The sequence below is a fragment of the Corvus moneduloides genome, chromosome W (genome assembly GCF_009650955.1).
Source record: "Corvus moneduloides isolate bCorMon1 chromosome W, bCorMon1.pri, whole genome shotgun sequence".
NCBI classification, from domain to species: Eukaryota; Metazoa; Chordata; class Aves; order Passeriformes; family Corvidae; genus Corvus; species Corvus moneduloides.
Genome location: NC_045510.1, coordinates 10,954,356 through 10,980,711, shown reverse-complemented (window position 1 = coordinate 10,980,711; position 26,356 = coordinate 10,954,356). Strand labels below are relative to the sequence as shown.

Sequence of the window (26,356 nt, the reverse complement as noted above, 5' to 3'; positions counted from 1 at the left end):
CCAATAGGGAGAGCCTGAGGGAGTGGACAGGGCTAGAGCAGGGAACGGGGGGGAGGGGGAACAATCTGGGATAGGAAAAAGCATGGGTAAATGTCGGGGTCCCTTCCCCCCGCCATATAGTCCTGGGAGAGGGGCCCTGAGGGGACTCACAGGGTTTCCCTGGCCCCTGGTCAGCCTCGTTTGCCATTGCTTGGTTTGTGTCCCCCTGCACGGGCGAGGACTCTCTGGTCCCGTGATTGTGGCAGTTCCTCGGCAGAGCCCCAGCCATGCGGCTGGAGAAATAAACATCTCTCTGAAACATCTATGAAGAATCAGCCTATATATATTTCTTTTCCACGGGCCGCCTTGTTTGATATGCGTGTTATAGTAATCCCCACTGTAGCAAATGGTGGGGAATTGCTGGCAAGACACCGATCCCTAAGGACAGAAAATTCATGAGCAAAAACCACTCTAGATCTCTCTCTTCTCACCTTGGTTTGGATATGGAAGAATCCTGGGAAATGCTGCTCTCTGAACCACAGAAAGAAATATATCTAGAAGTCAAAGGAATCCTTGAACAGCAAAACAAGAAAGTATTTGTTCCGGGAGATCTAGAACATTTTTTTAACTGGCTTTTCAAAAATTTCTTCTATATTTCTCGAGACTTACTTTTTGATATTGATCCTCCTGGAACTAGTCACGAGTGTTTTTGGTAAGAGATCTGGGCTAAGATAAGGGATCAAACAAAACATGGACTAGCGACAGAAGCTCTCCATGGACTTATTGTAATCAGTGAAGCTGTTGAGGAGCATTTGTATGGTCCCATTACCCCTAAAGCAGAGGATGGCCATAATCCCGTGGCCGAGACTGCACAGCGGCCATCCCAGGAGTGCGTGACTGCAGCCGTGCCGGTGGAGGTGCCTGCGCTGGATGTGCCCGACCCCCTCAGGAGTGCGTGCCTTATCGCGAACCCCATCCCTGTCTCGGGGTGCCCTGCCACGCGACTGCAAGTGAGGGAGTGATGCCGCAGGCGCCGCGGGTGCCGTGGGCCACGAGCAGCCAGGAACCGGGGGTCGGCGTGGAAGCCCACTCTGAGCACTTGGCTCGGAGAGCCCTGTAGAGCGAGAAGCGGCAGTTTCCACAGCGACGTGAGAAGCCCCGCAGCGCAGCCCCGAGCCGAAACAGGGCCGCTCTCAAAGCAGCGTGGAGTTGGCAGAGTGGAACTGGTCGGAGGGCGCGGGGCCAGTGGCGATGGCAACATGGGGCCATGCAGAGCCCAGACACACGCCGGAGCAGCTCCGCTCGGAGGGCGCGCAGAAGCCGCAACGCAAGGGCCTGGCCGAGACGTCAGAGTTGGGGAGGCGGCCGCCACGCGGGACCAGCAGCTACGACAAACATGCAAGCATGTGATAGGAGAAGTTATAGCAACAAAAATCACAGGAACTGTGAAATGGTACAATGTAAAAAACAACTATGGATTTATAACACGAGATGATACAGGGGAAGATTTATTCATCCATAGAATTGCCATTAAAAGGAATAACCCTAAAAATTACCTGCAAAGTGTAGGAGATGGGGAAGTTGTACAATTTGATATAGTACAAGGAAAGAAGGGTTTCCAAGCAGCGAATGTTCCTGGGCCTGGAGGTATTCCAGTCAAAGGCAGCCGTTATGCACAAAATTATAAACAATATCCATCCCAGCAACTTCCCTACCCACAGCCTACTTTCCCCTTTTACCCTATACCCAATATGAACCCTTTCCTAAGTTTACCCCATCCCCAGTTTATTCCTAATCTGTTTTTCACCCCATGGCTTCCCTATACAATTCCCTTTCCCTACAACTCCTCTCCAATGCCGAGGGGGGGATGAAAAGGGGGAGGGAAGAAATTAAATCCTCTCCTGCCTCAGTTTCCCCACAAAACATGCCCGGAGAGTCCTGTCTCCCTTCTGTCAGCCTTAGGATGTTCCAGAGAATCTGTTTGGACATTTAAAGGCTCAGGAGAGTGGCTTGTTTTGTTTTAAAACTGTTCTTATTATGTTTATCCAGTTGTTTTCATTCTCCTTTTATTAAAATAAAATGGGTGAAATGTCGGGGTCCCTTCCCCCCACCATGTAGTCCTGGGAGAGGGGCCCTGGGACAGAGACGGGGTTTCCCTGGCCCCTGGTCAGCCTCGTTTGCCATTGGTTGGTTTGTGTTCCCCTGCGCCGGTGAGGACCCTCTGGTCCTGTGATTGTGGAAGTTCCTCGGCAGAGCCCCGGCCATGCAGCTGGAGAAATAAACATCTCTCTGAAACATCTATCAGGAATCAGCCTATATATATTTCTTTTCCACAGGCTGCCTTGTTTGATACGCGTGTTACAGTAATCCCCACTGTAGCAGGTAAACAGATCGCCACATGAGTGTCCTTGAAGACCAGGCCTGGAGAGGCTTTGTTATGTCTACCTAGCATGAGAGAGCAGAAGTTAACAGGCTACAAGAAACTTCAGAGTTACACACTAGGCAGTACAGGATTTGAAAAATATGAAAGTTAAAACCTAAAGCATCACTTCAATAAGAGCTTTGTGTACACGGTATGTGCTCTCAGTGCATTGTGTCTGTGTTGTGTGTCTTTGTCCCTATGTCTCTGTGCACTGTGTGTCTCTTGTTGATGGTGCGCATGCACTGTATGTCTGGGTGTGAAAGAGTAACTAAAGTATTTGAAACCATTTTCTGCTGGATAATCTACTAGATTCCGCAGGAAGTGAGAAAGCAGGAGAGGGAAGAAGAAAGTAGGAAGAGGGTAGGTATGAATTAAGAAAAAGCAGGAAGAGAATGAGCAGGGGAGGGGAAAACGAGGTGATAGCTATCAAGGAGATGGGAAAATGTAGGAAACAGAGGAGTAAAAACTTCTGTGGTTAGTGGTGGATTTGATTTACAACCCTGGAAGAAGCTAGGTCTGGCATAATTGACAGAGATTTATAGACCTTAAGCAAGAGAATCATAAACCTATGTTTCTATAGTTATAAGTAAATGGGTGTTATGGTGAAGGGTTTTAAGTATAATAATGTGATTTTATAGTTTAATATTTAGATGTTATAATAGAAGTCTCTGTGTATACATGACATGCTATTGGTCAATATACAGCTGCACTGCAGTGAGAAAGTGTTACAGGTGATAGGTCGTAAAGTCAAAACAAAGTTTCATTTGAAGTGCCTATTGGACTAGAAAGTTATAAATTACTATGTAACTCTGAGTCTTGTGACTATCCGCCATTATTGTCCTGGGGGGACCTTATGATGTGTATCCCATGTCGCTGCTCTATGCCCAGAAATTAACGTTGTGCCTTTCTATGCCTCTAATCTGAGCCTGAGAGGGGGAAGGAAAAACTGAGCAAAACTTTTTCAAAGCAGTTTGCAGCTTGTTCAAGGTCACACAGAGATAGCTGTTTTTCCCAGCTCCCGCAGGGGAGGGAGGAGGCACCCAGCTTGCTGCTTTCCAGTCAGCTTTTGGCCAGTTTTTTTCAGTTTCCTTTTCTCCGGAGAGAGACTGAGAGTTGAACTTTGCTTTTCCTTCCCTGGAATTTCAGATTTTCTCCCTTTTCTACTGGACTGCTTTCAACCTCAGAGCACATCAGGAGGACTTTCCACTGGGCACAGAGGGCCTGGCCCTGGCCCAAGCCCCAGCTCCGAGGAGACCAAAGGGAGGACTCTAACGCTTTCCCAGGTTTTTTCTCCACAGCGAGAGAGTTTATTATTTAGCCTTATTTTCCTTTTCCTGTGTGTTTGGTAAATAAATAGTTTTATCTCCTTCACTTTCCTTCAAGGAAAATAAATTTTTTTCCGGAACCTGGTGGGGGAGGGGTGGTTTGTAACCTGCCTTCTCTCAGAGGATATATTTCTAAATTTGGCCCAACCAGCACAAATTTAGTGGCGCCCAACTGCGTGGCTAGAAGGAAAGTGAAAAAACCTGCAGTAATTACATTTTGGCTACAATTTACTTATTTTGTATTGGGGCAAAGTAGTCACCATGTTGGTTGAGTTCATAATGTCTCTCTGGCTTGATGTACTCATGTCTTTTTGGTCCTTAGGCTTCATTGAGGTACTAGTGCTTTTTTGGTCCCTAGGGTTGTTTGCCTATCCACAACTTCCTCCAATCTTGTCCCTGATATGTAAATTTTACAGAGAAGGGAGACGAATCAGGATTTCTATCTTGCTGTGCTCGGTGATAATGATTTATAAGAAGTTGACAGAGGTACAGGGAGCTGTTCTAAGGGTGTAGGATAAATGGTTTCTCCGTCCTAATCCCAGTCCTAGCTTTGGTAGCCTGTTTTGGGAATTTATTAGTAACTGCACCCAGATTGTTAGAGGAGGAGGAGACGGGGCTTCCCTTCCCTTTAAATTTGATAGGTTATCTTTTGAGAGTGTTCAGTTTCCCCTTGATGTTAAAGAGACCACCTTCCTGGTATTTTATCTCATAAGCTTCCTCTATGTGGTTCGCAGCTTGTCTAGAATAAGAGCTCAGATTTCCAGGGGGACTGCCAAGACACCTGACCGAGAGGTGGAACATCCTGAGTGGTGTGGGGAATGGGAGGATATGGGCCAAATCCTGAAGAAATTCTCTGACCCAATGGTTTGCAATTTTCCCATCTGAACAAGTTCAGAAACCAGCTGAGGTGGTGAAATATCTGAAAGAGAAATACAATGACAATTCTAATGAGAACAAGCTCCTTGCAATATGTTGGGCTTTGGCATATGCCTATGGCACACTGCAGCAGGTAATGGTAGAGGGGCAGGAAGATCAATCAGCAAAGCCTGCAGACACCCCAGTCACTCAGGCTGCAGATAAACCAGACACCAAGCCCAAACCAGATGGAGAGTCTAAGCCACTGACAGCGGCTCCTGTCACGAGAAAAAAGCACACAACCAAAACTGATCATCCAGTGAAAGATGAGGATAATGCAGGGGAAGGAACCTCAAAACCACCAACTGACTCATGCACAGAAACCATTACTGAGTCCATGTCCATAAAGGACCTTCAATGCCTAAGAAAGGATTACACCCGATGGTCTGATGAATCCATAATAAGTTGGATGGTCCGTACTTGGGATGCAGCAGGTGATGATGCGATGCTGGACGGTGCTGAAGCGAGGCATTTGGGATCCCTGTCACGTGATCCAGTGATTGACCAAGCGATGATAAGGGAGGCTGACTCTGCCAGTCTATGGAGACGGGTCTTGACAGGCGTGGTTGAAAGATATATGTGCAGAGATGATCTCTACATGCAGCAAACCCCATGGAAGACCATAGAACAAGGGATCCAACGCCTGAGAGAACTAGGGGTGGTAGAGGTTGTCTTCACAAATGACCCAGGATTGAGGAGTCCAGGCCGGACCAGAGTTATTCCATATATGTGGCGAAAACTCATACAACTTGGGCCAAAAGAATACCCTTCTTCTTTAGCAATAATGAAACCGGACTACGGTGCGAATGAGACCATGCAGGATACGGCAGTGAAGCTCCGAGCATATGCAGACTCTGTGCATGACCCAACACATGCAAGAATCTCAGCTGTGGAAACACATATGCAGAAAATGGAAGATAAGGTGGAGGAGAGTCTCCAGGGGATTAAAGAGTGCCTTCTCCATGGACGTTCCCCAGAGAGAAGGTACATCCCACGAAGTGAGCTGTGGAAATTCCTGTGTGACAGTGGGGAAGACATGAGGAGGTGGGGTGGACAACCCACTTCTGCTCTGGCAGCACGAGTGAGTGAATTGAAGGAGTGCAAGTCTCAGAAAGGAAGTTCTACCAAAAAGGAAGTAGCTCCAGTTGCCTGTAGCCAAACTGCCGGAAATGATGGAAAAGACAATGGCATGTCCGATTCCCATGGAGGAACCTCTAAGATGCAAGCCCAGGGAAAGAAGGATAACCAGGCATAGAAGGGCCCTGCCTCTAGCCAGGTAGAGGTCAGGGAAAACCGTGTTTTTTGGACTGTGTGGATTCGTTGGCCTGCTGCATCAGAACCACAAAAATATGATGCCTTGGCTGACACTGGTGCGCAGTGTACAATAATCCCATCGCAACATGTGGAGGTAGAATCTGTTTTTATTTCTGGTGTAACAGGTGGATCACAAGATTTGACCCTGGTGGAAGCTGAGGTGAGCCTGACTGAAAATGAGTGGAAGAGACATCTCATTGTGACTGGCCCAGAGGCCCCGTGCATTTTGGGCATAGACTTCCTCCTGAACATGTATTTCAGAGACCCAAAGGGACTCAAGTGGGCTTTTGGAATAGCTGCTGTGGAGACAGAGGGAATTAAGCAATTGAACACTTTGCCTGGACTATCAGAGAACCCGTCTGCAGTAGGCCTTCTGAAGGTGGAAGAACAAAGAGTACGAATTGCTACCTCGACAGGGCATCGCCGACAGTACCGGACAACTCGAGATGCTGTGATTCCCATCCACAAGATGATCCGTGAGCTGGAGAGTCAAGGGGTGGTCAGCAAGACCCACTCACCCTTCAATAGTCCCATTTGGCCTTTGCGCAAATCTGAAGGAGAATGGAGGTTGACTGTGGACTATCGTGCCTTGAATGAAGTGACTCCACCATTGAGCGCTGCTGTGCCGGACATGTTGGAGCTCCAGTACGAGTTGGAGTCCAAAGCAGCGAAGTGGTATGCCACTATTGACATTGCTAATGCATTCTTCACCATTCCTCTGGCAGCAGAGTGCAGGCCTCAGCTTGCCTTCACCTGGAGGGGTGTGCAGTACACCTGGAACCAACTGCCCCAGGGGTAGAAGCACAGTCCCACCATCTGCCATGGACTGATCCAGACTGCATTAGAAAAGGGTGAGGCTCCAGAACATTTGCAGTACATTGACAACATCATTGTGTGGGGGAACACCGCAACAGAAGTGTTTGAGAAAGGAGAGAAAGTTATCCGGATTCTCCTGGAAGCTGGTTTCGCCATCAAGAAGAGCAAAGTCAAAGGACCTGCCCGAGAGATCCAGTTCCTGGGAGTAGTGGCAAGATGGATGGCATCAGATTCCCACTGAGGTTGTCAAAAAGATCACAGCAATGACTCCACCAACCAACAAGAAGGAAACGCAAGCTTTCCTGGGTGCCATAGGCTTTTGGAGGATGCACATTCCTGAGTATAGCCAGATTGTGAGTCCTCTTTGCCTGGTTACCCGCAAGAAGAACGATTTCCATTGGGGCCCTGAACAGCCACAAGCTTTTGCCCAGATCAAGCAGGAAATCGCTCATGCCGTAGCCCTTGGCCCAGTCAGGAGAGGACCCAAAGTGAAGAACGTGCTCTACTCTGCAGCCGGGAGCCATGTCCTCTCCTGGAGCCTTTGGCAGAAGGTGTCTGGTGAGACTTGGGGTCAACCACTGGGATTCTGGAACCGAAGCTACAGAGGGTCTGAAATCAACTACACCCCAACAGAGAAGGAAATCTTGGCAGCCTATGAAGGAATCCAAGCCGCCTCAGAGGTAATTGACACTGAAGCGCAACTCCTCCTGGCACCCCGACTACCAGTGTTGGGGTGGATGTTCAAAGCAAAGGTTCCCTCTACCCGCCATGACACCAATGCCACATGGAGCAAATGGATTGCTCTCATCACACAGCACGCCCGTATCGGAAAACTGAATCGCCCGGGGATTTTGGAAATAATCACAAATTGGCCTGAAGGTGAAAACTTTGGTCTCACTGATGAAGAGGAACAAGAACAAGTGATACGTGCTGAAGAAGCTCCACCATACAACCAACTGCCATCAGAAGACACACGCTACGCTCTTTTCACCGACGGTTCTTGTCGCATCATAGGGATGAAACGAAAGTGGAAAGCAGCCATATGAAGTCCCACACGACGGGTTGCAGAAGCTACTGTAGGAGAAGGTGGATCAAGCCAAGTCGCTGAACTCAAAGCTGTTCAACTAGCCCTGGACATTGCTGAAAGAGAGAAGTGGCCAAAGCTCTACCTCTACACTGATTCATGGATGGTAGCCAATGCTCTGTAGGGATGGCTGGAAAAGTGGGAAAAAGCTAATTGGCAGCGTAGGGGAAAACCAGTCTGGGCTGCTGAAGAGTGGAAAGACATTGCTGCCCGAGTAAGAAAGCTGGTTGTGAAAGTCCGCCATGTAGATGCCCATGTCCCCAAGAGTAGGGCTAATGAGGAACACCAAAACAACAAGCAGGTAGATCAGGCTGCAAAGATAGATGTGTCACAGGTAGACTTAGACTGGAAACACAAAGGAGAGTTGTTCTTAGCTCAATGGGCCCATGATGCCTCAGGTCATCAAGGCAGAGATGCCACCTATAGGTGGGCACGAGATCGAGGGGTGGATCTAACCATGGACAGTATCTCCCAGGTTATCCACGACTGTGAGACATGCGCTGCGATCAAACAGGCCAAGCGGGTGAAGCCTCTGTGGTATGGTGGGCGATGGTCCAAATACAAGTATGGGGAGGCCTGGCAGATTGATTACAGCACACTGCCTCAAACCCGCCAAGGCAAGCGCTATGTGCTCACGATGGTAGATGCCACCACTGGATGGTTGGAGACCTACCCTGTGTCTCATGCTACAGCCCGAAACACCATCCTGGGGCTTGAGAAGCAAGTCCAGTGGAGGCATGGCACCCCTGAGAGAATTGAATCTGACAACAGGACTCATTTTAAGAATAGCCTTATTAACACCTGGGCTAGAGAACATGGCATTGAGTGGGTGTATCATATCCCTTACCATGCACCAGCTGGATGCAAAGTGGAACGGTGTGTCTTGGGTTGAAAGACAGGTGTCTGCTAAGGAAGGCAGAAACCTCCCTTGGAATGGCAGATGCAACTCTCTTCCCTCCGATATATTATAATTTTTAAATCAAGGGCTTTGAGGCAAAGATGTGGGAAATAGGAATAACAGTTCTTTACTATTATATATATAACAAGGCAAACAAACAACAATAACAATGGCAGTAATAGCGAACAATCACAAACCCAGTCCCAGCCTTCTCGGCTGTTGGGCCCTTTTCCCCTGGGGTGCAGTTCTGCTTGCAGCCGGCAGGGGCGCTGGCGGCTCCCGGTGAGCAGGGCAGGTGCGATGGTTCCCCCGCGGCTGCAGGGGGCGCTCCGGAGCGAGCTCAGGGAGTACGCGGCACCGGTGGCCTGGGGTCCCGGGGAAGGATGGAACAAAGGCTTCACAAATCCCTGGGCAGCTGGCCCCGGTGCCTGGCCAGACCCTCAGGAAAAGCAGGCTGGAACGGCAGGCTGGAGCAGCAGGGACGAGCACAAATCCCCGGTGGCAGACGCGATGTATCCAAACAGGGAACCCCCCGGAGGTCTGGGCAGGCAGGGCGTGCGGGGCTACAACGTAGTGAAGGCTCGAAGCAGCGGCAGGGCAGGGCGGCCACAGCCTGCCTCCAGCGGGGCAGGGAAGGCGGCTTTGGGATCCTGGGGCTTTCCAGCACAAGGAAAACCGGCCGAAGCAAGCTGACTCCTCTCTGTCCGAACGAGGAGACCCAACTGCCCACACCCCCAGGAGAAACAAAAAGAGCAGCCAGGTCCTTTGTCTTTCCTCAAGCACTCAGCGATCAGCGATTTGTTCCCTTAGCAACATGTATAGGGGGGGAAAAATTCCTTTAACAGAAGAAAAACCAAACTAGGACTAAACTAAAACCCCAACACGGTGCAATGGATTGTTGAAAACCGTTTTGAAGGCACTGGGAGGGGGTACTCTCAAGAATTGGGAACAGTATCTAGCAAAGGCCACCTGGTTAGTTAACACCCGAGGTTCCACCAATAGAGCTGGTCCAGCCCAATCTGAATCCCTGCATACAGTAGATGGAGATAAGGTCCCAGTAGTGCATGTCAGAGGTCTGTTAGGAAAGACTGTGTGGATGAATTCTGCCTTGAGTACAGACAAACCCATCCATGGGTTTGTCTTTGCTCAGGGACCTGGTTTCACATGGTGGGTAATGCAGAAAGATGGAACAACGCATTGTGTACCACAGGGAGATCTGATTGTTGTGTGAAAATCACCTGTAATGTGAAATGCCAGTATACCCCTGCTTGCTGAGGGTCACTGTTTGTACATAGCTGTGTATACATATATGTATGTACTGATGTGTGTGTGTAGAGTTAGAATATATTAGTTTGGGCATTGAGCCAACGATATGGGATAAGGGGTGGAATGTCCTGGGGTGACCTTATGATGTGTATCCCATGTCGCTGCTCTATGCCCAGAAATTAACTTTGTGCCTTTCTATGCCTCTAATCTGAGCCTGAGAGGGGGAAGGAAAAACTGAGCAAAACTTTTTCAAAGCAGTTTGCAGCTTGTTCAAGGTCACACAGAGATAGCTGTTTTTCCCAGCTCCCGCAGAGGAGGGAGGAGGCACCCAGCTTGCTGCTTTCCAGTCAGCTTTTGGCCAGTTTTTTTCAGTTTCCTTTTCTCCAGAGAGAAACTGAGAGTTGAACTTTGCTTTTCCTTCCCTGGAATTTCAGATTTTCTCCCTTTTCTACTGGACTGCTTTCAACCTCAGAGCACATCAGGAGGACTTTCCACAGGGCACAGAGGGCCTGGCCCTGGGCCAAGCCCCAGCTCTGAGGAGACCAAAGGGAGGACTCTAACACTTTTTCCCAGGTTTTTTCTCCACAGCGAGAGATTTTATTATTTAGCATTATTTTCCTTTTCCTGTGTGTTTGGTAAATAAATAGTTTTATCTCCTTCACTTTCCTTCAAGGAAAATTTATTTTTTTCCCCGAACCTGGTGGGGGAGGAGTGGTTGTGCTTTCTCTCAGAGGATATGTTTCTAAATTTGGCCAAACCGGAACAATTATTCTGATTTATTGCAAATCTCACGCCTTGAGACTGATGTCTTATGTGTTATTTTAAGCAATAAATCCTGTGTAATTGCATAGTCCCATCTCTCTTCACTAAATAATCTGACAGGAGACCCGAAGAGCGGGATCCATTAGGAAAAGAAAAGGGAAGAAAAAGAAAATGGGAGCTGGAAAAGGAAAGTAGAGAAAGATGTAGGTCATTCCAGGGAGGATTGAAGCTGAAATCAGTGTGCATATTGTAAAGGTTTTGGAGACCAAGGTCCCCAGAAGTTAAAGGGGGTGGAGGTAGGAAAGCTACCCCTACATCAAGACTGACAGGAACCACTCCTGAATCCGTGGTTACCATACAGCTGAGGAAGGAGAAAAGAGAAAATTATCTTTTATTAGACACTGGAGCTAAATATGAACCAAAAAAATTAAGGAATTGTAAATGTTGTTGGTTGTCTTGGGGTGACTTTATGATGTGTATCCCCTATCACCTGCTCTATGCCCAGACATGAATCCTGTGCCTTTCTGTGCCTTTAAAACTGGGTCAGAGTGTGAAGGATACAGAATGTTTTGTTCACTAAATATCAAGTTGCAGGAAACCAGCTGCCTAGATCTAGATAAGAGCCAGAGACAAATATGTGCTTGCCTAATCCCTATCTGTACTTGCTTAATCAGCTTTTAGTTCCAGGACCTTGAGCATAATGACCATATAAGGAGGGGTCAACCAAAAGACACCGGAGGATGACTACTAACCTTCATCCTGCGACCACCAAGAGGAAAAAAGACCCCCTAGCAACAAGTCACACATGCGCAGAATACCATAGAAGAGACACTTCAACCGGAAAAGAAACTGTATAAGAAGGAACTGGAACTGGCAGAAGGTGCGGCAGTTGGTGGAGCGGAGACTCCCCTGCCGCCCAGTGCTGTATTTGCCTCTGCCTTGCTTGCTTATTAATTAATAAAATTTTGTGATTGGCAAAATGGAGTTCCTGGATTTGTCACATATTTATCACAAGAAAGAAAGAAAAAAAAGCCAGGTGAACTTTTCAAAGCAGTTTTGTGTTCAAGGACACAGACGTAGCTGCTACTGCTGCAGAGAGGAGGCAAGCACCTTCCTGCTTTTCCCGGCTCTTGGCTCCTTTTCTCGGAAGAGAGAGATGGAGAGTTAAACTCCTTTGCTTCCCTGAGACTTCGGTTTCTTCTCCTCTTCTGGACTGTTGAACAATACCAGAACACACTGGGAGACCCTGCACTGGTTGGCCTGGAGGGGCCCACGCCAAATGGCCAGCTTCAGCCAGCTTCGAAGAGAGAGACCACATCCACAGAAAGGACTCTGAAATTTACAAGGTTCTCTCCACAGTGAGAGGTTTTATTATTTAGCAGTACTCTTTTCCTGCGCTTGCGTGCGCTTTACTTGTTAAATAAATAGTTTTTTTCCCTTTCACTTTCCTCCGAGAAAAATTCTTTCCAAACCTGGTGGAGGAGGGGTGGCTGTAACCTGCCTTCTATCAGAGTGATGCAATGATGATTTTTTGCCTTTTCTTTTATACCCCTTTTATACCTTTTTACAACTTCTGTATTCTTAGTGCTTTTTGCCTACATTCTTGGACTTGTTTGTTAAGCTAGGAGACTAAACATTTTAGAAGCTTCGTAGTTAGGGATCAGTGTGCCCCAGACCCCAAGGTCCCCTCCAGAACACATTTTGTAAACTAAGATAGAACCATCCAGGGGATGGTTCCTTGGGGAGGGGGGCTCATTCGAGCCTCTCATTGGGGAATTTTTGATAGATATGCTAATTAGTAAGACCTATAATGTTATACCCGATCTTTTGTGGGGTATGCATTGCGGTGTGCATTCTGGTGCATTCGACCTGGACATAGTGCACCTAAGGATCCTTAAAATAAATACAAAGGTAAAATCCCTTTTTCCCTTCTAACCGTGTATGACTCTTGATTTTAAGACCAGGAAAAGGCATCAAGAGGACGTTCATTTCAGATGTTCCTCCGAATTTGTCTCAAACCGGGACATTGGTGCAACAGGAAAAGCAGGGAAATTAGTATTCTTTAACCCTATTAATTTTAAATTTGGCAAAAGATAAATAACTCACCAGAGTGTTTGATTCCTCTTTTGGGAAGTGACCTGTTCCTGGATTATAAAGATGGAGAAGTACAATTTTTGGTATATGAGATTAAAAGCCATTGAGGCAAGAATTTTTATGTTGCAGGGAATACCAGAACCAGACAATTCTGGAGGAATACCGGAAGCCATAGAAAATGGAGTAACATCCTTGGTTTGGACCAGTGGAACTTTAGGACGGTCCCGGCCAGATCAGACTGTAAGGGTTACCCTAAAACCTGGATCGAAACCAGTAAAGCAGAAACAATATCCTTCAAAATTAGAAGCTAGAAGGGGAATCCAGAGTCTAATAGGGAATTTCAGGGAATTGGGATTAATGATAGAATGTGAATCAGAATATAACACATTCATTTTGCCAGTGAACAGAATGTCATCAATGGTTTACAGTAATAAATCTGAAGGATGCCTTCTTTTGGATATCTCTCAATAAGTAAAGTTAGAGCATTTTTGCCTTTGAATGGGAAAATCCCAGAACAGGTCAGAAGACTCAGCTTACCTGGAATGTATTACCACAAGGTTTTTAAAAAAAATATAGCCCACCAATTCTTGGGAATCAATTGGCAAAAGAATTAGAGATTTGAAAGAGGAAGAATCCCAAAGGATTGGTGTCTTGGGGTGACTTTATGATGCTGTATCCCCTATCACCTGCTCTATGCCTAGACATGAATCTTGTGCCTTTCTGTGCCTTTAAACTGGGTCCAGGAGAGGGGGGAGAGAAGCCGAGCGAATTCTTCAGAGTGGTTTTGTGTTCAAGGACACATACACTCCCCTGCGTTCTCGCTGTGGCAGAGCTGAGGAAAGAACTTTTCCTGCTTTTCCCCAGCTTTCGGCTCCTTTTCTCAGGAGAGAGACGGAGAGTTAAAATTCTTTGCTTTTTAGCCAGCCTGCTAGCTGAGGCAAGAACTTTTTTTCCTGGAACTGTTTCAGCTCTACTCCAGTCTGGATCACCATCACCAAGAGGCCCACACCGAGGCCCAGAGGGGCCCACGCCGAACCCTAGCCCTGGAGAGGGCAGAGCCACACCTACAAAGAACTCTGAATCTACCCAGGTCTTCTCCACAGCAAGAGGTTTTATTATTTAACATCATTCATTCTTTTTGGTACCCGCGTGCACCCTGCTTGTTAAATAAACAGCTTTTTTTTCACTTTCCTCTGAGAAAAATTCTTTCCAAACCTGGTGGGGGAGGGGCTGCTGAAACCTGCCTTCTATCAGAGGACGTTCATCTCGGACGTTTCCTCCAGTTTGTCCCAAACCAGACAATTGGTCCTGCAGTAGGTTGATGACATCTTACTAGCAACTGAAACTAATGAAAAGTTCATGGAATTGACTGTAAGTCTTCTAAATTTCCCCAGCCAAGGAGGCTACAAAGTACCTCAGAAAAAAGCTCAAATCATGAAACAGCAAGTTACCTACCAAGGGTTTGAAATAATTCCAAGGCAGTGGAAATTGGGAATGGACAGAAAAGAGGCCATCTGCCAGGTACCCTAACTTATGACTGCCCAAGTTTTAACAGCATTCTTGGGAGGGATGGTCTCAATGGTCTTGAATTAAGGGGACCTCAGAAGACCTAAGAGTGAACATGAGATCTGTAACTTAAAGACAGCCCTGATGTCTAACAAAGCCCTTTGAACTTTTTGTACATGAACGACGACACCTAGCCCTTGGAGTTCTGGCTCAGAAGGTAGGGGACTTCAAGAGGTCTGTGGGGTACTTTGCAAAACAACCCAACAATGTTAGCCAGGGATGCCTGTTGCCTCTAGCAGCAACTGTTCTCCTCATCCAAGAGGCCAGGAAATTGACTTTGGGACAAAAGATAATAATATACACCTCACACACCATAACCACTGTATTAGGCCAAAATGAGGTGGATATTGGCTTTGCGTGAGCTGTATGCTGAAATATCTGACTGCTTTGATAGAACAAGATGTGGAGTTGAAAGTAACCACAGTGGTAAATCCAGCCCAATTCCTAAACACCCCAATGCAAGGAGAAGAGCAAATAACCCATGATTGCTTACAGATGGAAGCTGACCAGACCTACAAGATGCACCCATTAAAGATCCAGAGATAGAATTCTTTACAGATGGAAGTAACTTGGTGGAAGATGGAAAATGAGGAGCTGGCTATGCAGTAGTCATGATACCCAAGGTAATAAAAGCTGCACCACTGCCGGTGGACACCTCAGCACAAAGGGCAGAGCTCACAGCATCATGAAAGGCCCTGGAATTGGCAGCAGGACAAAGGGTAGATATATGTGGACTGATTCAAAATATGCTTTTAGCATTGTTCATGCCCATAGAGCTGTATGAAAAGAAAGAGGTCTTTTAACAATGCAGGGATCTCCAATTAGCACACCAATGTGGGAATTCCCAAATTCATGTGGGAAATAGACTAGCAGTGATACTGCACGAGAGGTTGCACAACAAGGTTTCCTGGCATTAATACCTGAGAAAGCTACTTTACTTCCAGAAGTTAATCCTGGGTATAGTCAGGCAGATTTAAACTTAGCTAATTATCTAAAAGCCCAAAATAAAGAGGGTGGATGAATAGAGACTCCCAACAATCAGGTTATAGTCCCACCACAACTGGTGTTACAAATTGCAAAGGAGAAAACTCACTGGGAAATCAGTGTTACAGTAACTAGTCTATAGATTCAGATACTTAGCTTCTGTATGACAAGAATTGTCAAGTCTGTTTAAAAAAAACCTGTCCTGAGGTGACTGTATGATACTGTATTCCCTATGATCTGCCCTATGCCAGACATGACTTCTGTGCCTTTAAAGCTAGATCCAGGTGAGGGGGGAGAGCTGGTGGAATTCCTTCAGCACTGTGTTCAAAACACAAATAACTTGTTCACTCACTTCTCAGCTCTCAGCTTCTGCAGCAGGGAAGAGAGTTACATTCCCTTTGCTTTTTAGCTAGCTTCTTGTTCGTTAGCTAAAATATGGAGCCCTGGGACTTTGGCTTCTTCTTCTTTTCTTCTGGACTGTTCAGCAACACCAGAACATCATCCAGGAGGCCCTACACAGCCGCCCAGAGGGGCCAACGCCTAACCCTAGCTCCGGAGAGGAGAGAGCCACATCCACAAGGACTTTGAATTTTACCAGGTTCTCTCCACAGTGAGAGGTTTTATTATTTAGCATTATTCTCTTTTTTTCCCCATGCCTGCGTGCACTCTGCTTGTTAAATAAATAACTTTTTTTTTCACTTTCCTCCGAGGAAAATTCTTTCTGAACCTGGTGGGGGATGGTGGCTGTAACCTGCCTTCTATCAGAGGTGTTGGGGTTTTAGGAGATCTCCTAGTTTTTCTTCTGTTAAAGGAATTTTGCCCATACATGTTGCTAGGGGAGCAAATGGCTGGATACTTAAGAAAAACAAAAGAGCTGGCTTCTCCTTTGTTTCACCTGAGTGTGTGGCTGGCAGGGAGGCTGTTTTCTTTGGCTGCTTTTTTTCCTTCTGCTGGAGAAGCCCCGGGATCCCAAAGCCCGCCTTCCCTGCCCCGCTAGGAGCCGGGCTGTGGCCGCCCTGCCCTGCCATTGCTTCGAGCCTTCGCTACTTTGTAGCCCTGCTCGCCCTGCCTGCCCAGACCTCCGGGGGGTTCCCCGTTTGGATATATTGCATCTGCCACCCGGGATTTGTGCTCGTCCCTGCCGTTCCAGCCTGCTGTTCCAGCCTGCTGTCCCCGAGGGTCCGGCTTCACAGCGGGATCGGCTGCCCAGGGGTTTGTGAAGCTTCTTTGTTCCATCCTTCCCGGGATCCCAGGCCACCATTGCCGCGTGCTCCCCGAGCTCGCTCCGGAGCGCCCCCTGCAGCCGCGGGGGAACCATCGCACCTGCCCTGATCATCGGGAGCCGCCAGCGCCCCTGCCGGCTGAGAGCGGAACTGCACCCCAGGGGAAAGGGTCTGACAGCCGAGAAGGCTGGGACTGGGTTTGTGATTGTTTGCTGTTACTGCCATAGTTATTGTTGTTTGTTTGACTGGTTATTCACATATAGATATATAATAGTAAAGAACTGTTATTCCTATTTCCCACATCTTTGCCTAAAAGCCCCTTGATTTCAAAATTATAATAACTTGGAGTGAAGGGGGGTTGCATCTGCCATTCCAAAGGGGGCTTCTGCCTTCCTTAGCAGACACCTGTCTTTCAAACCAAGACAAGAGGACATTCATTTCAGACATTCCTCTGAATTTGTCTCAAACCGGGACAAAACCCTTTGAATTTAAAAGGACTGCCTCCAGGTATCACCAAAAGAGGAAACACTACTGGAGATTACTGGTAAATTGAGTTTTCTGAGCTACCACATCAGCAAGTATACAAGTATCTCCTAGTGTTGGTAGATACCTTTTTCCAGGTGGCCAGAAGCTTTTCCCTGCCGCACCAACAAGGCTAGGGAAGTCATCAAGGTTTGGAGTGCCTATAGGGAGATCACCTGATAGAGGACTGTGCCGGTTTGGACAAATTTGGAGGAAAATATCCTCTGATAGAAGGCAGGTCACAACCAGCCCTCCCCCACTAGGTTCAGGAAAAAATAAATTTTCCTCAGAGGAAAGTGAAAGAGATAAAAACTATTTATTTAACAAACACACAGGAAAAGGATAATAATGCTAAATAATAAAACCTCTCGCTGTGGAGAGAAACCTGGGAAAATTTCAGAGTCCTTCCGTAGCTCTTTCTCCCCCTCCTTGGAGCTGGGTTGTGGGCCCACCTCAGGGCCTCGGTAGAGAACTCTCCTGAGGTGTTCTGATGTTGAAACAGTCCAGGAAAAAGAAGAAGGGAAAAACCCAAAGTCCCAGGAAAACAAAGTTCAACTCTCCATCTCCCTCCAGAGAAAAGTAGCTGAAAGCTGGCTGAAAAGAAAGCAGGGCACTTCTCCGCTCTCTCGCTGCCACAGAAGAATGCAGAGGAGTCTCTGTATATCTCTGTGTCCTTGAACAACTGCTTTGAAGAGTTTGCTCGGCTTTTTTTCCTCTCCCCCCTCTCAGGCTCAGTTTACAGGCAGAGAAAGGCACAAAATTAATTTCTTGGGCATAGAGCAGTGATAGGGGATACACATCATAAAGTCACCCCAAGACAAGGACCTCATTTAGTATTTAAAATGCTACAGTGACTTGGTAAGCAATTTTGTTGGGGAAATTAATTAGAAGGTTTATCTTTCTTACCCTAGACCCCAGTTCATTCATTTTACCCCGGAGATCAAGTATACATCAGAAACAGTGGAAAAGACCTTATCTAGTTCTGGTGACTACAAGAATGGCAGTGAAAGTGAAAGTAAAGGGTTTCATTCCTAGTTTCATCGCACCAGAATTAAGAAGGCTCTCAATTCAGAGTGGACAGTGGAAAACACCGGACCTCTGCAGCTGAAAGTTTCAAAGATATCTGTAGACAAGTAGTGAAATGTATAGGCTAATGTTTATGGGAATCTTTTGTCTTTAGGTGGTGAGGGTTTAATAAAACTTAATATTGACTTTAATTCAAGGTAAGATGCACAATCTGTCCAGCATTACGGCCTGCCTGCCTATGTAGATGCTAGCAGGGCCTGACAGAGGAATTTTCCTATGAGACTTTGCTTTCTCATAAGAAAGCAGTTAGAGAAATCCAGCTTCTCACAGCTTCTCACAGCTTCTCACAGCTTGTCACAGCTTCTCTGTGAAAGCTTTCGTTCTCATGAGAACTGGATGGACAACAGTTTGTAAGAATGTAAACAATTTCTGCACCTGCAGGTTGTTATGAGAACATTATAATTGTTTTCTGTCTTGTAAGAATAATATTTGGAAATGGGTGTCTTACTGCTCAACCTATCACCTCCGGAGGTGGTGGGCCAATAGGCCAATCATGTAATTTCTCTTTTGTGAACCATGCTATAAAGCTTATAGGTGATTAAACGAGGTCGCCTTGGCCATACCTTGCAACCTGGACTTGTGTCGTGATTTGCCATTCTCTGGGGAATAACAGCGACATGCCTATCCCTGGTTTAGTAGGGGAACCTATTCCTTGTGGAATGCAATATAATGCAATAGCAAAAGCCAACATCACCAACCATTTGGATGAGAAAGAGAGATGTAGGTAACAAGGAGACGGTATTCTTGAGGATCCGATAGCCTGGAGGACAGGAGAATTATTTCTGGGAAAAAAGGAGGTAAGGAGTGTCCAACAGGGTCCCATGGTCTCAACCAACATTTTCTGTATTTTGCCTTAGCAGTCTCAGGAGGCCAGGCAGCCAGGTTGCTAGATTTACATGTTAATAAAAAATCATAAACAAAATGTTTCAGACTTGCCAGAGTGTCAAACTCTCTGAAGCAATCCTTGTACCTGGACAAAGCCCTTAGAAGGACAATGGAAAAACTTGGGGAAGGTAAAGTGGTGTCTGGATTGGGGAATCACCTATGTATAACCTAAATAAAAGCCAATGGAGGTGTGGAGAAAAACAAAATAATGAAAGTCCCACTAGCACCATAAGCTGGATGGCCAAATTAGTTCTAAAGTGCAGTAACCAACCTTTAAATTGTGTTAAATCTCTGGAAGTTCCTTCCTCAGGTTACACTGCCTGGGCTACTTCAGACGGATATTGGGCCATCCAACTCCTGCTTGGACCAACCACCCAGCAAGTTACCTTAGAGTTATTAACCTTATGCCCAACTTGGAGAAGAAGCCTGTAGCGGGTTGACCTTGGCTGGGTGCCAGGTGCCCACTAAGCCGCTCTGTCACTCCCTTTCCCACTGGGACAGGGGAGAGAATAAGATGGAGAACAATCAGCGGGTGAGATGAGGGAGTTTTATTACAGTGAAAGGAAAGAAATAAGTGAGAGTCTGCATGTGCATAAGCTAAGGGGGAAAAAAAAGTAAATCTCTACTTCCCATCAACAGCAATGTTCCGACACTCCCTGGGAAGCAGGGCTTCAGCAAGCGTAATGGTTCCTCCGGGAGGCAAACATTGAAGAATCACTAATGCCCCCTAGTTCCTCCTCTCTCCCTTAGCTTATATATCTGAGCTGACGTCATATGGTATGGAATATCCCTTTGGTTAATTTGGGTCAGCTGGCCTGGTTGTGTCCCCTCCCAGGATATTGCCCACTCCCATCCCTTTGGTTGGGGGAGGAATGTCAGAGGCATAGCGCTGCTCGACAGTAGCCAAAACATGGGTGTGTTATCAACATGCTTCCAGCTACTAATGCAAAGCACAGCACTGTGGGGGGTGTGAACTTCACCTCAGTCAGACCCAATACAAAGCCCCATAAAAGCCCAATATTGGAGTAAGGTAAAATGAGACACCAAGGATGAATGAACAGGGCCTTCAGCTTCCACACAGTTTGAATAATAGGCCCTACAGACTTTTACCAGGAGCCATGACACTAGAAAACATAATTTTGTTAGATAACCTCACTTGCCAAGTAAGGAAACTATCTGAAGCTACAGAAAAGAGATTTCAAATCATAAATAGGTAAGTACAGACAAATACTAAATTGACATTACAAAACAGACTGGCCTTAGTTCTATTGCTGGCCAAAGAACAAGGGCTTTGTGGGTATTTAAAATTGGATAGAGAACACTGTTGTGTATTGTCTTGGTTTGAAAGACAGGTGTCTGCCAAGGAAGGCAGGAGTCTCCCTTGAAATGGAAGAAAAAAAATTGCAACCCCCTTCCCTCCGAATTATTATAATTTTGAAATTAAGGGGCTTTCAGGCAAAGATATGAGGAACAGGAATAACAGTTCTTTTCTATTATATATATATGTATATAACAAGGCAAACAAACAGCAACAACTATGGCAGTAACAGCAAACAGAACCACAAACCCAGTGCCAGCCTTCTTGGCTGTCAGGCCCTTTCCCCTTGCGTGCAGTTACTGTCGCAGCCAGCAGGGGCGCTGGCGGCTCCCGGTGAGCAGGGAAGGTGCGATGGTTCCCCCGTAGCTGCAGGGGGGGCTTCAGAGCGAGCTTGGGGAGCACACGGCAATGGTGGCCTGGGATCCCGGGAAGAGATGGAACAAAGGCTTCACAAACACCTGGGCAGCCGATCCCGCTGTGAAGCCAGACCCTCGGGGACAGCAGGCTGGAACAGCAGGGACGAACACAAATCCCGGGTGGCAGACGACATGTATCGAACTCCAGACCCGCGGTGGGAACCCCTGGAGGTCTCGGCAGGTAGGGCGTGCGGGGCTACAAAGTAGTGAAGGCTCGAAGCAATGGCAGGGACAGGGCGGCCGCAGCCTGGCTCCCAGAGGGGCAGGGAAAGGCGGGCTTGGAAATCCTGGGGTTTCTCTGGTAGAAGGAAGGCAGCTGAAAAAGCAGAAGTCTCCAGTGCTGACGAATTCCTTCCAGCCTCTCACTCCATCCAAATGCCAGGAACTAACAGCCCACAAGCTAAGGTGAAAGAGAGTAGCCAGATGCGCCCCTCCCTCTGTGGCCAGGTCTTTTGTTTTTCTTAAGCACCCAGTAATTTGTCCCCCGGCAACATGTATGGCAAAAATTCTTTGAGAAAAAGAAAACAGAAGGAGAACTCCTAAAACCCCAACAGTATGCATCCCAAATGTAACAGAAGATCTCCAGAAACAACAAAATGCGTCAAGTTGCTGAAGACAGCAAGGCTATCCAAAAGGACTCTGAAACTAATTGGTTCAATAAAATTCTCCAAGGAATAGGGGGATGATCCCTTAGACGATGGCTGGCTGGAATACTAGAAACCATCATAATTAGAATTGTAATTGTAGTAATTACTAGTCTTGCTGTTAGCTGTGCTCATAGAATAATTGATCGTGATCTCATGAGGATGTATGCAACTATAGATAGAAATTGAATTAAAACTTATCAAATGACATTGAGAACTTTGAAAAGTTTCTAAGGAGGGAATTGATACCAAAAGGGTTAATTCAATTTTTACTGTGCCTTTGAAACTTTTAGCAGAGAAACAAGGCCAATGAAAGCTGCTTCCAGCAAGGACCACTGCAAGATAAGAAGACATCTGGCCCAAGAATGCAGTGATAGACTAACACAGTTCACAGCAACAATAGACAAAACAAAGGATTGAATCTCTGGGAACTTGGGGTGGGATTTATGGTAATGGGTGAATTGTACTATGCATGTAGCAACTGTATATAAGTGACCCTCTTGTAGAATCGTGTCCACGTAAGGCTAGGAGCATCCCTCATTGTACCTAAGGCCTGAATAAATTATGCCCTCTTTAACCCTATTTTAGTGTTGCAGAGCCTTCTTCTGATATTTTGGACATTTGGTAACAGGATGCACTCACATTGCAGCAGTTTGCAGAGATCTGTTGCTCATGAGATGAACTCACATTGGAAAAGTTCACGGAGAACTGTCTCCCATGGTAGGGAGCCCACGGTGCAGCAGGGGAATTAATCCTCTCTCTGAGCAGAAGGAGAAACCATGGGTCATGAACCCCCATTCCCTGTCTCCTTGTGCCCCTGGGGTAGGAGGTAGAGCTGGGAAGGAGGAAGGGGTGGGGGGAAGATGTTTAAAAGGTTTTATTTTACTTCTGATTATCCTGCTCTGATTTTGTTAGTAATAAATTCAATTCATATCTCCAATTTCAAGCCTGTGTTGCCTGTGATGGTATTTGATGAGTGATCCCTCCCGGTCCTTATCTCAACCCATGAACCCTTTGTTAAATTTTCTCTCCTCTGTCCAGCTGCAGAGGAGGGTGAGAGAGCGGCTTTGGTTGCTGCCTGGCATCTGGCCAGTGTCAACCCACTACAGCTAGATAATCTCATTTAGACTCCCTTTCAGACAAAAGGTTGGACCAGATGATTTTTCAAGTTCCCGTCTCTATTCTATAATTCTGATTCTTTGATTCCATTATTCTATACTTCTGTCTTGGTTTGAAAGACAGGTGTCTGCTAAGGAAGGGAGGAGCCTCCCTTGGAATGGAAAATTTAGCTCCTTTCTCTCCGAATTATAATTTTGAAATTAAGGGGCTTTCGGACAAAGAGATGAGAAAAGAAATAACAGTTCTTTACTAGTATGTATAACAAGGCAAACAAACAACAACAGTGGCAGCGACAACAAACAAAACCAGAAAGCCAGTAGCAGCCTTCTCGACTGCAGGCACTTTCCCCTTTGGGGTAGTTATGGTTGCAGCCAGCAGGGGCGCTGGTGGCTCCCAGTTGGGCAGAGCAGGTGCGATGTTTCCCCAGCAGCTGCAGGGGGCACTGTGGCGCAAGTTTAGGCCATCTCCCTCCACGCGGTAATGGCGGACATAGCCAGCAGAAATGGATGGAGAAAAGGCTTCCTTTACGAACTCACAGGAGGAGCTGATCCTGGTGCCCCCTCTGGATAGCAAAAGGAGCTGTAGCAGGAACCTCGGACTAGCAAGCTGGGAAGGCAGGGATGAGCAAAGTCCCGGAGTGGTAGATGAGGTGTATCAGAAACTCGGCAGCTGTAGCTGAAACCGCGGGTCATCCCTGCAGGGCAGGGAGTGTGAGTTACAGTGTAGCAAAGTGTATTGGGTCTGACCTAGGTAAAGTTCACAGCCCCCACAGTGCTGTGCTTTGCATTGGTAGCTGGAAGCATGTTGATAACACACCCATGTTTTGGCTACTGTCGAGCAGCGCTATGCCTCTGACATTCCTCCCCCAACCAAAGGGGATGGGAGTGGGCAGTATCCTGGGAGGGGACACAACCAGGCCAGCTGACCCAAATTAACCAAAGGGATATTCCATACCATATGACGTCAGCTCAGATATATAAGCTAAAGGAGAGAGGAGGAACTAGGGGGCATTAGTGATTCTTCAATGTTTGCCTCCCGGAGGAACCATTATGCTTGCTGAAGCCCTGCTTCCCAGGAAGTGTCGGAACATTGCTGTTGATGGGAAGTAGACACTGACCTTTTTTTCTCTTTAGCTTTTGTATGCTCAGATCTCTGCTTATTTCTTTCTTTTACTGTTATAAAACTGCCTTATCTTACCCTGTTGGTTGTGCTCCATCTTATTCTCTCCCCTGTCCCAGTGGTAGAACGACTTAGTGAGCACCTGGCACCCAGCCAGGGTCAACCCGCTACCCAAAAATCCTTGGAGCAATGGCAAAAAAATGGCTGGGGAAAGGGGTCGGGATCCCAGGTTTTTCCCCTGAGGCACCTGAGCCAATGGTGAAAGCTCTTTTTTAGTGAGGTAGGGTGTTAATAAGGTACCAGTGCAACGGCTGCTCTTACAAGCAGAGCTCCATTCACGGTAGAAGGCAGCAGAAGACAGAATCCTGCAGTGGTGGTGAATTCTTCCCACAGCAACTGCAGCCTCCTTCCCCTCTTTGAGAAACGAAGCCCACTCCTCTTTTTTGGGGTTTTATAAATTTAAGAAGGGACAATAGGTGACAAAGGTCATTTAAAACAAACGGACAGCACTGGGTGCTTAGCTCATAGCCAGAGGCAAGTACACTTACAGAAACTTCCCAGTTATATCCTTTAACATCATGCATATTAGTAAACTACAATGCATATGCATAGGTTTTTTCTGAGAACAAATTTACAATTTTTTAGAAGGGATTAACATAGTCCCTCCCTGTAGTGGTTTGGTCCAAGATACTCATTACTGTTTACCATCTGTGAGATAAGAATTAGGAGAAATGCAAAGCAGGCACCAAACTTGAAAGAATATAAAGAAGTTTATTAACAGACCTAGAAGAAGAAAAAAAGAAAAATCATACCACACCTTCAGAACTCTTCTCCTCCCCCTACCTTTCTCCCTTCTCCAAGTGACAATGTAAAAAGACACCCCTTCAGATGTTCAGTCTGTTTACCACTTCCATAATAACCTTGTTCGGTCCATTTAGGAAGAGGAGTCTCTCTTGCTCATGCTATGAACACATTATCACAACAAGACAGCCGCCCACTTCCAAATAACTTTGTTCAGTCCATTTAGGAAGAGGAGTCTCTCTGCTCGCATGTGAATCCCTTCCCTCAACTTGCAGCTTTTCCCACAACTGCTTTCGAGGGTCCACTCTTGAAGTTTTTGGGGTACAATTTTAAGGTTGAGCCGTTCAGAAACAAAAGTTCTCTTCACCCATCTCTGGGAGCATTTTATCTCTAAGAATAGAGGCCCTTCTCCTTCCCTGGGAGCAAAGGGTCTTCCTCATCTTCATCGTTAGGACTATCTCTGGGAGCATCTCTAGGAACTGAGGTTTCTCCTTTCCCATTTGGAGCAAAAGTCCTCATCGCTTCCATCTCTCCCTGTTCAAACTTCTCATGAAATTACAGCTGCATCAGCATCTGCCTATCTCAGCGCAGGTGCTTTTGCTTACAAGTTGAACTGAACACTCCACCCCCCATATCTTCATGAAATTACAACGGGTACTCTGATATATCATAGCTTCACAACAGAATTTCAGCTTTAAGCATCTCCTCTTTCTCTTCCCTCAGGTTTTCAGCTCTTCACAGCACTAAAAGGGTTAATCTTACCTGGGCCTTGCAGCTGGAATGTGACTTATCGCAGTGGAGGGGGGGGGGAGCTGAGCCCCTTCATCTCCCCACAGCAGGGCTGTTGGGGGGAGGGGGTTCCACAGGTGGAACAGGGCCCATTGGCTCTAGGATGGCCGCACGGGGCCCGCAGCCACGAGAGAGAGACGCTCTACCTCGGAGTTTCCTATTCTTAAGTGTGCATCACAGAGGTGGTCACAACTTTAAGTGGCTCAAAGAATTGTCTATATTCAAACTGGCCAGCTGATAGGTTCTGTCAGGTCACAGAGGAAGTTGTAAGCACCCCTTTGCAAGAGAATCACTTCCGGGACTATGCTTGCTAACCCATGACAGACCCGCTTTTTAGGGCATGCGTAAATAGCCAGAGATCTGCCGGGATGAACCACGCTTCTCATAGAGATATGATGGAACTCCTTTTATTCTATTGTCAGACCCATAGTTATACCCTAATTCCTCAAGCACGCATAAGCAAGTTCCATACTATTGGATTGCAGCTACTGTTCACGTGGCCTTTAATAGCAAGCGATTGGTTACAGATTAATATGCGCGCGACTAACTAACATAAGTCTTTCTCTTTCTATGGTCAGCATCCCCCTCCCCAACATCCTGTAGACTTGCCACATCAGCATTGCTCCTCTCTTTTTTCCCTAGTCAAGGACAGTTCACTAATATAGCTTGGATTGTGCACGTACACATGTCCCTGTTCACTCAGCCATTTCTCTACAATTCCCCCTTTTTCTTCTTGCACAAGCCAAGCCCGATGAACAACTTTCTCTAAAGCTTTCTGTATGCACCCAAAAACACAACAAATTATTATTGCTACAATTACTAGCGTAGCTAGCAGACGTAATCCTTCTTGAACCAGGTTTCCTAACCACCCTGTCAGACCAAGCAAGGACAGCCACTCAGAGAAGCTGTCTGTATGGGTCTGTATCCTTTGAAAAGCATCTTGCAGTTCTGAGAGCTGTCAATGGATACTCTGGGAATGGTCTGACAGGTTCATACAACACATACCTTC

The 26,356-nt window shown here is 46.7% G+C and overlaps 1 long non-coding RNA gene across 1 annotated transcript; it reads left to right on the top strand.

Moving 5' to 3' along the window:
- Nucleotides 1–6,337: 6,337 nt before the first annotated feature.
- LOC116437449 lies at nucleotides 6,338–19,677 on the top strand. The gene is made up of 3 exons (XR_004237305.1): nucleotides 6,338–6,349; nucleotides 8,215–8,218; nucleotides 19,567–19,677. It is a non-coding gene; the product is annotated as an uncharacterized LOC116437449 (long non-coding RNA).
- The last annotated feature ends 6,679 nt before the right edge of the window (nucleotides 19,678–26,356 follow it).